Raw genomic sequence first — 15,892 nt, forward strand, 5'->3', positions numbered from 1 at the left:
GAAGAGGGTGCCCCACTGGCCTTTAAAGCACTTCTCTGTGTGCCTGACTTCTGAGCTCTTAAAGCACAAACTTGAGGAAGGTTAGCTGCACCCTTGTCTTTCTCTTTGGAGTATACTGTTTACTGTCAGCAAAACTAACCCCACATGTCTGAATAGCATCATTTAGCATCTAGATGTGCTAATATCTCAAGCCATTGTTCCTTGCTCCAGTTATTATTATTATTTGCTTAACAATTCTTCCCTCCACTTTTTTTTCCTCTCACTTTTTCATCTTGAGGAGCAACAAGATAAAACAAAACAGAAAGCGCCTTCACACTTGGCCAAGAAATAGCTCCAACCGCATATCCATTCTTGTCCTTAGAGGCTGTTTCCAAAGAAGCATAAGATGTGATTCACTTCATGAAAGTAATTCTCTTCCCTCCACTTTCCAAAAGCATGTTCCTCGTCATCGATTCCTGAATCCCTACCGGAAGTGTAATTATTGATTAACGTCCTCATTTTTGGCATGGGTCTGAGGCTTGTTCCCCAGAGATGACCCATCTTTGCTGACTGGTGTGTGCTTTCCTCCTTCTGAGTCCTGACGGCCACATTTTGGCTCAGTCTAGCTGTGAGTTCTGCTGTTTACTTTCATTATTTAATAAGCTGTTTAAAAGTAAATACAAATATTATGAATTCATCTTGTTTCAATAAATTGCTTGCCTTCATACTCTGATATATTTCATTTCAGTTTATCCTTTCAAAAAAAAAAAGTTCCTAGCTTCATTAGACTTTCATCGTATAAGAGGGGAAAAAGTTCAGAATCTCACTGTAAATTAAACAACAAATGTTGCTAGGATTCAGCCCACTCCCATCAATTCTCCAGTTCCAGTCAGCTTGCACAACTGCAGAGTCCCCGATTCACATCCGGATCAAGACAGACCTTGTGTCTAACTTCCTGGACATGGACCCGAGACTGGTTCAGTTCATTTTCCGTTGCTATAACAAAATGTTGAGACCGGGTGGTTTAGAAAGAATAGAAAGTCTTTTTTAGTTCCTGGATCCCGAGGCTGAGAATCTGTGGGGACCATGCCAGCCTTTGCTTGGCTTCTGGGGCGGGCCTCGAGCAGAGCCTAGTGGAGCAGAGCAGCACAGCCCCGCACAGCCCCAGCATGGAGCTGAGCAGAAGAGCAAGTGAGCCCAGGCACAGTGAGGCTCAGCGGCAGAGAAAGCTTGGCTTATCAGAGCCTGCTCTCAGCCGGTAGAGTCATCCTGGTCCCTCTTAAAGACCTAATCAGCCATTTAGAGGTCACCTTCCTGTCAACACTGTTACTTGGGACCAAGTTCCAACATGAGTTTCAGAGAACTATTGCTGAACAACAGGTCCACTTCCCCATACTCTAATAACTTTTCTCTTCCGCTACCTCTGCTGCGTGGTGGGCCGGAGAAGAGGGTGAACCCTTATTAAAAGTAGGTTGCGGAGAAAAAAAAAGTGTGCCTACAGGATTCAGTAGGTGCCCACATCTGCTTCCTGTTCGTTCTTGGCCTGATCATGTTTGGGAAATGAATGACGGCTTTGCCTTAGAGGTCAGAGTCTGGAGGACATGTGGACACATCCTCACCCTCCAGTAGGCGAGTGATGTGGTGTTGGGGGGTGTGGAGGAGAGAGACATACAGATGTGGAGAAGATAGATAGATAGAGAGCTGAGGTACCCACAACAGTCAGGAGGGAGCAGAGAGAGCAACAGGAGGAATGGCATGTAGCATGTGGACTTGGATTTCATCCTTCTCTCTACATCAGTCATTCTATGATCTGTCATCCTATGATGCTGGCGGAAAGCCCCGCCCAGGACCAGCATCCTGCTCTTAGACCTCCAGCCTCCAGGACTAGAATACATCTATCTGTGTTTGTTATCAGTGACCGAGCGTTGGGTATTCTGTTACAGGAGCAGACCATCTATTCTATCTTCAAACATATCCTGAATCCCTACTAAATATCTAGCACTATGAACACCGGGAGCCAAGTGGTACTAGACAGCCACTTTGGAATGGCAGGACAGAGCAATGTGTTCACTTAAACGCCTGATTTCTGCAAACCTCATTCAGTTCTTACCACTCAGTGGGATTTTTTTTTTTTAACAAAAAGCACAGGGTTTTATTTCTCGCCCTTTGGGCAGGGTTCTGCAGGCCTTCGCAGGGCAGGGAGCAGGCTCTACTTGCCAGCGATGAGCGGGTTCCGCAGCACCACAATGACCAAGTCCCCATGCAGGAACATCTTAGAGATGCAGCGGTCCTTGTTGACAGGCTTGGACTTCTTCTTGCCCTTGCCACTCTTGAGGACCTCAGTCCACATCTCCTTCACATTTTCCAGCACCATGTTGCAGTGCCTGTCAAAGGCCTTCACCCGGCCCAGCAGCTGCTTCTTGTTGCGACAGTTAATGAGCACTTGTGTGTTGTTCTTGACTGACTGCGTGAGCACTGAGAGGGGACCTGTGTTGAATTCCTCCTCCTCCCGCTTCTGCAGTTCCTCTGGAGTCATCTCACTCTTGGGTTTATTGAGGAGACCCATGGTGTAGGTTTTGCTCGCAGATCACTCCCGCCGATTTTTTTCTAAGACAGCAATCTTGCATAGTCCCTAGGATTCATAATTTCCAGAAAACCTAACTAAGTGCTAGGGAGATGGAGAAATTTCTAAAAGCTGTGTGAACAAGAAATAAGACCTAGGCCCGCCTTGTTCCAGAGCTCTGGCTTTTCATCATACCCTGCATTGCCACGTCTGGCCTGGTTTATTTGGCTTTGGGGTGTACAGTCAAAGCATGCCAGGTCCTCCGTGCTTTCTTCTCTGGGCATCGTGCCCTCTGAGAGCCACTCAGCATCTTTCTCTTCCCAACTCACACACGATCCTGACATTGAATCAGTTATACTACCTAATTGGTAGCAGCTAGTGTTTGAAGTCATTGCTGGTAAGACCGCCTTTGCTAAAAACATATATTCTCCCCATGGGACTTTGAGAGGAAAAATAAGCAGAGGCATGGCCGCCTCACAGACTGACAGACAGATGGATGGACACACACACACACACCCATCCTGGACTCAAACCATCCCAGCTCATTGACGTCAACACCAGGAGCTCTGTGGAGTTCACTGCATCAGCACCAGCACCAGCCCTGGAAATCAAAGGGAGCTATTTTGGGAACCGACTTAAGATCATTTTTCCCTTGGAGCCCTCTCAAGGCCAAAAGAGCAAATGCTTTATTATGATTAGATTGAAACAATCCCAGAAATTGGTCTGTTTATACACCTTGGCAGAATTTTCGAGAGAGTGTGAGAGTAATTAAATGTCCTTGGCTGAGTGGGTGTGAGGTGTTCCATTTACGCCACCCCAGGGCTACAGGCAAATGACTTAGCTGAAAGGGAACCGCACTGGAAAACAGAGCGGGCAGAACTAAAAACTCACACAAGCCCTCGGTGCCCACTTCAGATCTGATGACCCTTGTGGGTCAGCCTCTGGGGTCCAGGTAGTGGATATACTTGCCTTTGGCAGGTATCTTCTGGGTTTTCTGCTCACAGTGGGCATGCCTGCACAAGCCTTTCAGATCTCATTTCTTTCCCTTCCTACTTAATACTTTGGAAAGATCCAGAAAGAGATCACTCTTTCTGTCTTTGGTTCACTCTTCTCAGCCCCCTCAAGTCCAGGTCACTGCTGTGTTCGGATGCTCTTCTGTTGCTTGGATCAAGTACCCTAGGAAGCAACTTGGAGGAGAGAACTATTTGGGCTTGTGGTCATGGAGGGTTGGGTCTGGGGTTCAGCTCACTGCATTCATTGCGTTGGGGACCACAGTGTGAAAGAAGACCTGTGTCTGGACAGAGGGCTCAGCAGTTAAGAGTACTTGCTGTTCTTCCATAGAATCCCAGTTGGGTCGTCAGCAACCACATCAGGTAGCTTATGACTGGTTCCCATGTCTCTACTCTCTGCTGGCACTGCACTCACATGCCAAACACACACACACACACACACACACACACACACACACACCTTTAAAATAAAAAAAAAAAAAAGTTGTTTTTAAGTAAAACCATCTTTTGGGCACAAAAACAGAAAGATACTCAATCATGGCAGCCAGGGGTGAGATGGGGCAGGTAGATGAAAGGAAGGAAGGGAGGAGAGAGGGAGGGAGGGAGGACAAAAGGACAGTAATAAAATGAAATAGACTTTTTTGAGGTCACTCCCCCAGGAACCTACAAGGCCGCTCCTCCTACAGTCTCCACCACTTTCCAATGGTCCATTAAATGATGAGCATATCAATGGATTAATTCACTGATAAGACCCAAGCCTTCCTAACCCAACACTCCCCCAGTCCCAGTTCTAAACACTGCCACAGAGAGACCTAGCCTCCAATAGGAAAGCAGGGTTGGGGGCTGGGACCGCAGTACAGACCCAGGCACCTGCTAGGCTCCACCCTCTCCCTTCTTACCCACATCTCCCCAGGGACATTGCCTTCTTCCTTGTTGGTGATCGTCCTTCCCCAGGGAGCCTTTCCACATAGGCTGAGAACGAGGTGAATGGGGGACTGGGGACCCTTGAGCTTTGACACCCCATCAACACACAAGTCCACGTGACCCGCTTTCTCCAGGCCTCCCCTCTCCCTCCACAAAAGCCCTAGAGGATCAAGAACTTTGCTGTGAGATATGTCGCCTAGCGATCTCCGAAGCTGTACTTGTAAAGTCTTACCACCATGACCACCGAAACATGAACGCACAAGGAGGACACCAGCAGACATGTTGAAGGGAACGAGGAAAAGCCCATGAGACCTCTGCCATACACAAGGAACCTACAAGCAACCGAGGAAAGCCAGGAGTGAGGGGCAGTCCTCCCCAGGGAGGAGCACACCGCCCAGTGCCCAATGACCAGCCCGGAAAACAGACGTACAACTAAATTATATGGACTCAAAAGTCATATTTAGGTCTATGTATATGTATGCATACACAAATACATACCTGTATGCAATAACAATTCATTAAAAGAGACCACGAATTTGAAGGAGAGTTGGGCAGGGTACATAGGAGGGGTTTGAGGGAGGAAAGGGTTGTGATTAAATTAAAATCTCAAGTGTAAACAAACAAACAAACCAGCCTGATTCTCACACTTGATCCTTAACACCTCCCGAAAATGTGTCAGGCCAAGAGGAGCCTGGATCTGCCTGCTGGAGTTCTGCTGTTCAGCCGTTCCCCCAGGCCTTTCCCTCCCCTCTCTGGGGCCCCTCTGACATTGGCTTTGAACTCCTTTGCCAAGTCGCTCATTAGTCTTTAGCAAATTGCTTCGCTGACACTTTCCCGGAGGATGTCTCAAACCCAAACAGCCTCTGTGCCTTTATTAAAGGATCTGGATCAAAGATGAGTTTAATCAGGGTAAGATTTTTTTTTTTTTTGGAGCTTCATTTAAAGCAAATGAGCAACTAATTTTTTGAGACATCGCTGCTGCCATGACCCCTGAATGAGCAGGCAGGGGGCTTCTGCTGAGATGATGTGGCCCTCTTTCCTGGAGGTAGGACTTTCATTGGGAAAGCACCTTGTGGACTTTGTGAAACCCATCCTACCTCGCAGGCTCCTACGTCATTCTGAAGAGCGAGTGAGAGGAGTTTAATGTTCTGCTTTAATGCCATGAGGGGAAAGGGTGCCCAACACTGTGTCATGAAGGCATGCACCCCAAAGTCCATGCACCGGTATGTGGAAGAGGGAACTTTTAGGAGGCAATCAGGATGAGATGGGGTCCTGAGGTGAGGGCCTCTTGAGGGGATTGGTGGCTCTCTGTGAAGAGAGACCTGAGCTAGCCTGCCTGTTCCACGTCACCATGACATGCCTTTTGCCTTGCCTGATGCAGCAGGAACCCCTCACCGTGTGCTGAGCAGGTGCCAGGACGGTGCTCTTGGATCCCCCAGACTCCACAACCACGACTTAAAGAAGTTTCTCTTCCTTAGAAATGATCTGTAAGTAGTGAGTTATAACAACAGAAGATGGACTAAGACATAGTTAAAATTTCTAGGGCAGAATTTGGTGAGTTTGCCATGGGATTCCTTGGCTAATTGAAAATTATTAATAAACTCTGTAGCAGGCGTTCAAACGCATCTACTGTGCAGTGATTATGGCAACGTAGTCTCTTACCTGTGTCGAATGTGAGAGAACAGAAATTGCTACCACCTTTGCCGTTGCCAGAAATCAACTGTCACAGTTATAAGCATGTGGATCAAGCTGTTCTCATCTGTGGTGCTCCACTGACCCACTTTGAATAAGGTCACAAATGTCCACTGCCACCCAGGCCTGCTGTCTTTTCTGGTTAGCGATACCTTGATTCTGTCCGTTTGAACACCCTCTTGCTCTCTTGTCCTCTTTACAGTTCATAAAGGTTGGGCTCCCCAGGATGGTCCAGCCCAAGCCAATCCCAGCATCCCCTTCCCTTGGACATGGAAACTGTTTCCTAGGAGAGCTAAGTCCTAGAGATGCCATGTCTGCAGCCTGAGTTTGCCTTCGCTTTTTAATTACGGCCCCTTTCCTAAGGCAGTTTGAATTGTGTTTCTATAATTAGAACTAAATGAAGGGCTGGCTGGCTGGCTGGCTGGCTGGCAGGGCTGCGAGGCAAGATGGAACAACATGAGAGCGTTCTTCGAGTCTCTATTTCTCTGGCAGATTTAGCAGAGCTTCAAGAACCAGCTCTCCATGGTCCCAGTACACAGGTGGCAGCGTGACCCTGGCAGAATTCTTCATCTGCCGCTTCATCGGAAAACTGGGAATAAAGCAGCTCCTCCTTCAAGTCCACTATGACGGTTACATGCATAAACACATGAGTGAAATACACCCATGGCACACGCTTAGACTGTTAGCACATATCATAACCACTGGAGCCAGGACAAACCCTTCCCCGCAAAGCACAGACATCTTACCATTTCATGACGGAGTCATCAAAGCAAGGCAAGCCCTTTAATCCCTCAATCTGTGTGTCCCAGAGGCCAAACAGTGGCTTAACCCTGACTCTTCCCACTAAGGTGGTACCACGATCTTAACCGTCAACTGGAAAGTGAATAAGGCACCCATGACCTTTGGCTACCCAGATGCAAAAATCACCAGCTCCTCTCTAAGTGATATTTCACAAATTTTTAATCCCTTTTCACTAAACTGGCGCTCTGTCTCCATTAAAATTCATGGGGTTAGCCACTGGGGCACAGAAAATGTCGTTACCAAAGGAAGGTAGATAAAGTAACATGGAGGAAATGATGTCTCTCTTGACGCTGCCTAGTCCTCACCATATGCTCCCGAAGGCATCTGCTTCGAATGATGGCTTTCAGCCCACACGGATAGTTACATCAGTCTTAACTCGCTGGGCCCTGGAGAGGTTTGGGGCACCATATGTGAATCCCTAACAGGGACGGGGTTCACTGGTGAGACAAAAGTGCAGCCTTCATAGATGTCAAGGTGCTAGATGCATAGCCCCACAAAGCTCAGAGCTGTGCTGACCAGAACACAGAAACAGTAACCTAACCCTTTGGACTGCATGCGGTTCATGCATGGGTTGGCTCTATCTGCTGCTCCCACGTGCCTCTATGGAAGAGCATGATGAAATGCGAGCCCGCCAAGTCCCGTACTCCTCTCGCAAAGGTCTGCCTCTCGCTCACCCTAGAAATTAACTCCTGCAAAATTGACAGAGTCAGCTTTTGAGTTCATCCCAGGAGGAAGGAGCCCACAGCTTGAGAGTCGTCCGTGCATACTAAGCGGCGGGTGGAGTAGAGCAATTATCTGGAGAATCTGATTGAGGTAGACAGCTGGGGCAGAGATCTGGCTTCCCTGGCCCCAGGTGCAGTGAGCCTACTGTGAGCCTGGAGTGGACCTCACACCTGGGCTCTTCAGAGTGTTTCTTCCTAGGGAGGAACAAAAAATGCCTTTCGCATCTACAGCATCGTGGTGTGCATGCAGAAGTTTTAATATTCTGATTATCGTGGCTAGAAACTTCCATCTGGGTCCTTGGTTATGCAGTTTCCCACATTAGGCACTATTGACTCCAGTCCAGAAAGAAGACGCAGCCTGACCCAGATTCTCAGCCCAGAGTGCTCTTAGGTAGCTTCTCACATTATAGTTCATTCTTCTTAAGAAAAAAAATAATATATTAAAAAGTTATAGGTTCTGTCTTACTCCAGACTGTCCTCAAAACGGTCATCTGAACCAGCAAGCAGCATGCGCATGCGTACACTAAGCTGTGTCCCTGCTTTCATAGGAACGGCGGCATTCTTTAAAAACTGTCCCACTTTTTTCACTGTCCAAAACATGTTATCATGGAAACTTGCCAAACCCGTACAAAAGTCTGCAGAACAGGAGAGCAAATTCCCCAGAGTCCATCTGTCAGCTTCACTAAACGTCCTTTCTTGGTTAGTCCGGTCTACTCTCACCCACTCCACCCCTCCTCCAAACTATTTTCAACAAATAACCAGATAACATATTACGCTATCTGTAAATAGTTGGAGTTATATCTCCTAATAGGTAAAGGTTTTATTCTTATTATTGTACCCCGGGGCGGGAGGCCCCCATTTGCTGCTTGTCATTACTTCGTTTTACACTCACAAAACAAACCTGCCCCTATGAGTGCTGCACATGACCAGTAGTGTGTGTGTGTCTGTGTGTGTGTGTGTGTGTCCCCATCCATGGGGCTGAAGGAAAGAATAAACCTAAGTAGTTTTAGAGTCAAACAAGAGAGGACAAAGAAAACACTAAACACCACGGTAATCAGCAGGATTCAACTCATATCTTTCTATCACAGCTTTAAATGTTTCAACTGTTAAACAGTTTCAACTCCCCAGTCAAGATATAGGCTTTACATTCATCAAAAACTAGAATCCTTCTTTTTTTCATCCAAGAAATGCACCTCATCATGAAAGACAGACACTATCTAAGGACAAAAGACTGGGGTAAGGATATTCCAAGCAAATGGGGAGAAGAAACAGGCACGTGGCTGTTCAAATATCTGACGAACAGACATCCAATGGTATTTAGAACAGATAACTTAAGGTCACTACCTACTGATGAAGGAAACAACCCACCAAGAAAATGCTACAATTTGAAACATATACACATCAAACAAAGGTGTGTCCAAGTTCATAAAACAATATTCCTAGAAGCAAGTTCACCAATGAACAGCCCAGCGGTAGTAAGAAACTTCAATATACCAGTTTCACCAATTTAAACATCATCCCAACAAAACTAAATGTCTTAATTAGATGACATCAAAGGTTAAATAAACTCAACAGACATCTATAGAACACACCATCTAAACACTGCAGAATAGATACTTCCTCAGGAGCCCATGGAGACTACTGTCTTAACAGATTATATAATTATATATTAAGAAACAAAGCAAGTCTTTTTGTGTTTTTGTTTATCAAGACAGGGCCTCTGTGTAGCCCTGACTGTGCTTAAACTAGTTCTGTAGATCAGGCTGGCCTGGAACTCACAGAGATCCATCTCCCTCTGCCTCCTGAGTCCTAGGATTAAAAGCATCAGCCACCACTGCCCAGCTACAAAGCAAGTCCTAACACAGAAAAACAGGAAAAAACTGAAAGAATTCCTTGTATATTATCTGATCACAGTGGTGAGACAACTCAGTTGTTTTGGGGGTTTTTTTGTTTGTTTGGTTGGTTGGTTGGTTGGTTGGTTTGGGTTGGGTTTTTTGTTTGTTTGTTTGTTTTTTTGAGATTAACATGGAGTTTAAACAACCTGCTGCTGAGTGATGAATGGGTCATTGTATAAATCAAGAGAGAAATTTAGAAAATACTAGAATCAGGGGGAAATGCAAACCCAACATATGAAAAATTATAGAATATAATGAAAGTGGTCCTAAGAGGGACAGTCATGCCTATACATGCCTATATTTAGAAGTCAGAGAATTGGAGCTGAAAGAATGACTCAGCAGTTTAGAGATGACTCAGCAGTTAAGTGTCTACTGCTCTTACAGAGGAACGCGGTTCACTTCCCAGCACCCACAGTAAGCAGCTCATGACCACTGTGATTCCAGCTCCATGGAATCTGCTGTTGTCTTCTGGCCTCAGCTGCAGTCATGAGCACATACCCACACCCAGACAAACATACACAGACGCAACTTAAGACAGGAAGGAAGGAAGGAAGGAAGGAAGGAAGGAAGGGGAAGGGAAGAGAAGGAAGGAAGAAAGAGAAGATGAAGTCAGAGAATTCTCAAACAAATAACCTAATTAATACACATGAATGCCCTGGAAAAAAGAAAAACAAGTTAAAGCACGAATCAGCAGATGGAAAGAAATCGTTAGGTTCAGGGAAGAATAGAGAGCCATCCAAAGACAAGGAAGACTGAAAAATGCTTAGCTGCACTAACCAGAAGAAAACGAAAGAAAACAAAATCAGTAAAACATAAAGATGAAGTAGGAGTCATTTCAGGAGATGAAAATGAAACCCAGAAAATTATTAGGTCATACTTCATAAATATATATTCCACTAAATTGGGGCATCTAAAAGCAACAGATAAGTTTCCAGATGCATTTGAACTGCCAAAATGAAACCAAGATGAGATAGAAAGTTGAAGCAGATCTATAAAAAGGAGCAAAATTAAATCAGTAATGAAAAATCACCCAACTAATAGAAGACTAGTCTCAGAGGCTCCAATGGAGAAAACTTATCAGATCTTCCAGGAACACTGATACCAACTGTCCTAGTCAGGGTTTCTATCCCTGCACAAACATCAGGACCAAGAAGCAAGTTGGGGAGGAAAGGGTTTATTCAGCTTACACTTCCACATTGCTGTTCATTACCAAAGGAAGTCAGGACTGGAACTCACACAGGGCAGGAAGCAGGAGCTGATGCAGAGGCCATGGAGGGGTGCTGCTTACTGGCTTGCTTCCCTTGGCTTGATCACCCTGCTTTCTTATAGAACCCAGGACTACCAGCCCAGGGATGGCACCACCCACAATGGGCTGGGTCCTCCTGCCTTGATCACTAATTGAGAAAATGCTTCACAGCTGGATCTCATGGAGGCATTTCCTCAAGGGAGGGTCCTTTCTCTGTGATAACTCCAGCTCGTATCAAGTTGACACACAAAACCAGCCAGTATACCAATGCTTCCTAAACTATTGGATAAAAGAGAAAGGAAAGCACGCTGTCTAAGCCCCTTTATAAAGATATTACCTTGATAATTCAAACAAAGACACAACAAGAGAAAACTTACTGGCCAAGCTCCTTGATGATCGTAGGAAACCTGAGAGTCTGTTGACATTGCTCTTGCATTCCCATCAGATCCAGATGATAAGATTCTTTTGCGAAGTCAATTATACACACTTTGCCCAGCTGAAAAATTGAGCTGGAAATAAGCTAAAAGCTTCCTCCCTACTGGCTCCTCTACTGGTGCAATGTTGGCACAGCTGTTTTGGGTGTAACCAATCACTTTATGTTTGGATTTCAGACCTGCTCCACAGAAGGAAATTCATGACTAATACTTTAAACCTGGTTAAAAGCTCCTGGCTGGGTATACTGTCTAGTTTTGTGTGTCAACTTGACACAAGTTGGAGTTATCACAGAGAAAGGAGCCTCCCTTAATGAAATGCCTCCATGAGATCCAGCTGTAAAGCATTTTCTCAATTAGTGATCAAGGGTGGGAGGGTCCTTTGTGCATGGTGCAGTCCCTGGGATGGTAGTCCTGGGTTCTATAAGAAAGAAAGCTGAGCAAGCCAGAGGAAGCAAGCCAGTAAGCAGCACCCCTCCATGGCCTCTGCATCAACTCCTGCCTCCAAATTCCTGCCCTGTGTGACTTCCTATCCTGACTTCCTTTGGTGGTGAACAACAATGTGGAAGTGCAAAGCTGAATAAACCCTTTCCTCCCCATCTTGCTTCTTGATCATGATGTTTTGTGCAGGAATACAACCCCTGAATAAGACACTGGGGAAGTCTTAGGCCCTAAAGGGTTACCTGTTGCTGTAGTTTTATTAAACAAACATGTTTTCAAGCTGTCTTCTAAGGGTTTGTGTTTATATTCATAGATTATTACTGCAGCCAAATTTTATCAGAGAAGTGTCTCTTGTAGTGAGATGTGGTTAACACAGAGACTCATAACTGGTACTGAGAATAAGTGGCTTAGAAATGCTCAAGCCTAAACAGGGCATCCCCGTAATCTCTGAGAATAAGGGATCATTACAAGGATAGGACAGAAGCAATGTGTGATCCAGAGGAGGGGGAGGATGTTATGAAACACTGTCCTCTGGACAACAAGACACGGCCTTCTGACTCACAAACTCACAGTGGCTCTGGCAACCTACACAAGACTGAGACCAGCAACAGTCCAGCATGGTTGGGGGGCGTGGCTTATAAGCCCTTACCCCCTCCCTGAGATACTACTGGTAGTCAAATGTTCCTCCTGGAGAGGGAGACCATTTTCACCCACTAGTAAGTTATCCGTGCTCCAGTAAATAGATCATAATAATCCTCCATCCATGGCCATGCAAGAAAGCCTAATTAAACTCAGTGGGTCAGGGTCACAAAAATAAATAAATAAATAAATAAATACATAAAAATGAAAACTGACAACAACAAATATCTTAGGCAAGGTGAAAAGCCAACCCACCGAAAGTAAACTATTTTTCGCAAGTGAAGAATTAAAAGCTTGTTTTTTTTTTTTTTTTTTGTCTAGTTTTCTGGGGTTTTGCTTTAACTTATTTTACTTTTATTTTGGTTTTATGAGACAAGGCCTCTTCTAGCCAAAGCTGTCCTTGAACTCCCGATCAGCCGGGCTCGCCTTCCCATGTAGTGAGATGATAAGTATATACCACCCTGCCTGCCTTTGGTCTTTCCATAATGCTGCTGTAGGCAACATCCTATTTTTTTTTTTTTACAGTCAACAAAGGAAGCAAACAAAAATAATAGGGAAGCTGGTGTATTTTTAAAAGGATGGAGGGAAATGCCAAGCCCACAGACAAGCATGGCTGTTGGAAATCCAACATAAAGCTGCGGCTGGCTTTGGTAGCGCAGTCCTGTAATGCCAGCACTTGGAAGACAGAGGCAGGAGGATACAAAAGAGCCCTAGGTCAGCCTTATTGACATAGTGAGCTCCAGGCCATTTGGGACCATACAGTGAGGCTCTGTCTCAAAAACAAAGCAAAACAAAATGCATCTCACCAGAGGAAGAGAAGCCAGGCCTGGTGGGATGACTCACTCTCTTCAGGTTCCTCTCTGAGGCTGCTCTCCACCCCGCCCTCTCTGTAAATTTTTCAAGTTTATCAAAACCAACATCAGATCTTCTCTCCATGAGTAATGTGGGACAGAGGCCCACTTAGTAGCTCAACAACTAAAACTCAGTCATCTTCCACAGGCTCTCTCTGCGACACAAAAGCCTCTTACTAAAGGTCTATTGTGGACCAGCTGCCTACTAACCTGTGAGTTGTTACTTGGGGAAAAAAAAATAATCAACCTAATAGGGGTAGAAATTAAATTCAATGAAACTTTAAGTATATAGTTTGTTGGGTTTGCAAAATACGCATAGCAATCAAACCACCACCATTCCTGACTGAAGAGGTGGCTTAATGCTTAAGAGTAAGTGTTGCTCTTGCAGAGCTGGGTTCTATTCCTAGCATTCCCATGACAGCTCACAACCATCTGTAATTGCAGACTCAGAGGATCCAACCCTCGTTTGACTTTGTGCTGGGCACAACATACAGGTGGTACACACACACACACACACACACACACAGGAAGACAAAACATTCATATACTTACACAAAATAAATCTAAATTTTAAAAAAAAAGCCATCATCAATACATAGAACATTTCTACTCCCACAGAGTAACCTGCCCTTTCCCAGAAGGCTTCCACTACCCACACCAAGGTCAATCTGGTTCTGATTCTAATTTGCATCATAAGCAGTTCTAACTTTTGAACTCTGTTTAAAGTCATGCATTGTATACACTTCTATATGCGTCTCTCGCTCAGTACTATGCAGAGTGCAGATGGACCTGTTCCTCCCGCTGCCAAAGTGTTCTGGTGAATGGAAAGAGACAGCTCCGGGGGCCTTCGGCCTTAACTTCCATCTGGAGAATTCTAAGTTTAGAACAATTACAAAGACTGCTGTTAAAACATTCTGCTCAGCCAGGTGGTAGTGATACACATCGTTAGTCCCAGCACTGGGGAGGCAGAGGCAGGTAGAACTCTGTGAGTTCCAGGCCAGCCTGGTCTATAGAGTGATTTCCAGGACAGCCAGGGCTACACGGAGAAACCCTGTCTCAAAAAAACAAACAAACAAAAAATTAACAAACCCCAAAAACAAAACAAACAAACAAAAAGCAGGCCAACAAACAAACAAAACCACTTCTCTGTAAAGTATTCTGCCCTTTAAAGGCATGAAATCATAATGTGCCATGCACAACAGTGGACCTAGAGGTCATTACACTAAGTGAGATAAGCCAGATACACAGCCCAAGGACACAACTTCACTTCTAAGACGGGTGTAAAACCGTCAAACTGGAACAGCACAATCACAGAGCAAAGGGAAAAGGGAGATGGGAACCGGGTAAGTTGGAAATGGGTATTTTAAAAGTATAGGTCAGCAGGCTTCTTACTTATTTATGCATCGTCATGAGACCGCCATGAGATCATGGCCAAGTCCCCCTTCAGTTCTTGGCCACCTATTCCCCAAGAGACAACTCTGGTCTCGCTTTTTCATTCCATTCTCATTCTCTCTCTTCTACAGCTTCAGAAGAATGGAATCCTCCAGCACACTTTCCTCTGAATAAGCCTTTTGTTAATCATCACAGTAGTTTTGAGATCTGCTCATGTCACATTCATCTCTACCCCATTCCTATCTACTATGGAGGAACATACAACTTTGTATGAACTGGTCTGCTTCCAGCTTGCAGCTACTGCCTTATGCTCCTTGAGAAAGCACATCGTGCTCTATCCCGGCAGACACAGATCTGACATGTGGCATTTCCTGCAGGCAGGTGTGAATTACGATCACCTCACTTCTAGGCCAACATGAGTGTCATCAGATTTTTTTCCATTTTGGCCATTCACGTGATGGTACGTCATTCCTCGGTGCTTAAGCACGTTGGAATCTTCTCTAGGGCTTGTCTGCTTGCTAGCCATTCACAAAACTCCTTTTTGGTGACGCATCCAGAGCTGATGCTCCTGTCTCTGCTAAGTTGCTTGTCTTTTTCTTGTTGAGCTGAAAGTGCTCTTTATATATTCCACTTCTAGCTCCTATGTCAAGCACACGTTGTATGGATACTTTCTTCCAGTCTTTGGTTAACTGTTCATCTTCTGAATCATATCTTTTGATAGTGATCTTTATCTGGTTTGCTTTTGTCTGTTAGGAAAAGGGTGTTTTGCAATATTGGTGGGCTTCGTTGTTGTTTTGGTTTTGTTTTGAAACAGGATTTCACCATATAGCTCAGACTGACTGGAACTCCCTACATAGACTATTCCGATCCTCTCATGTGGCAAATTATATATATATATATATTATGTGTGTATGTATATACATGTGTGTATATATATGCGTGTATATGCATATATATTCATATATATGTATATATATGCGTGTGTGTATATATATGTGTGTGTGTGTGTATGTGTGTATATCAAGCTGGCCTCAAATTCACAGAAATCTACCTGCCCTCTGCCTCTCTAGTGCTGGAATTAAAGACACATGCCACTACTCCCAACTCACATCTTTTCTAAAGAAACAAGTGTTTTAGCTCCCACTTTTCACTTTGGGAATAAATGCTATCCCCAGAGCCACAGGCTTGGCCTTCCATTTGCAGAGCAGTGGGTGCACCTCTGACTCCCGCTCAGCCTCTATTCAACAGCACCTTTATCTTTCAGAACCAAAGGCGACTTCCGGGGTGGTTTGTTGTAAATACACTG

General features: G+C 45.0%; 1 pseudogene; it reads right to left on the reverse strand.

The window, feature by feature from the left end:
• Window positions 1–2,107: 2,107 nt before the first annotated feature.
• LOC110308514 (small nuclear ribonucleoprotein Sm D2 pseudogene) lies at window positions 2,108–2,545 on the reverse strand (annotated as a pseudogene).
• Between the last annotated feature and the right edge of the window lie 13,347 nt (window positions 2,546–15,892).

This window comes from Mus caroli, unplaced genomic scaffold (assembly GCF_978045245.1).
Source record: "Mus caroli unplaced genomic scaffold, Mus_caroli_1 scaffold_15, whole genome shotgun sequence".
Lineage (NCBI taxonomy): Eukaryota > Metazoa > Chordata > Mammalia > Rodentia > Muridae > Mus > Mus caroli.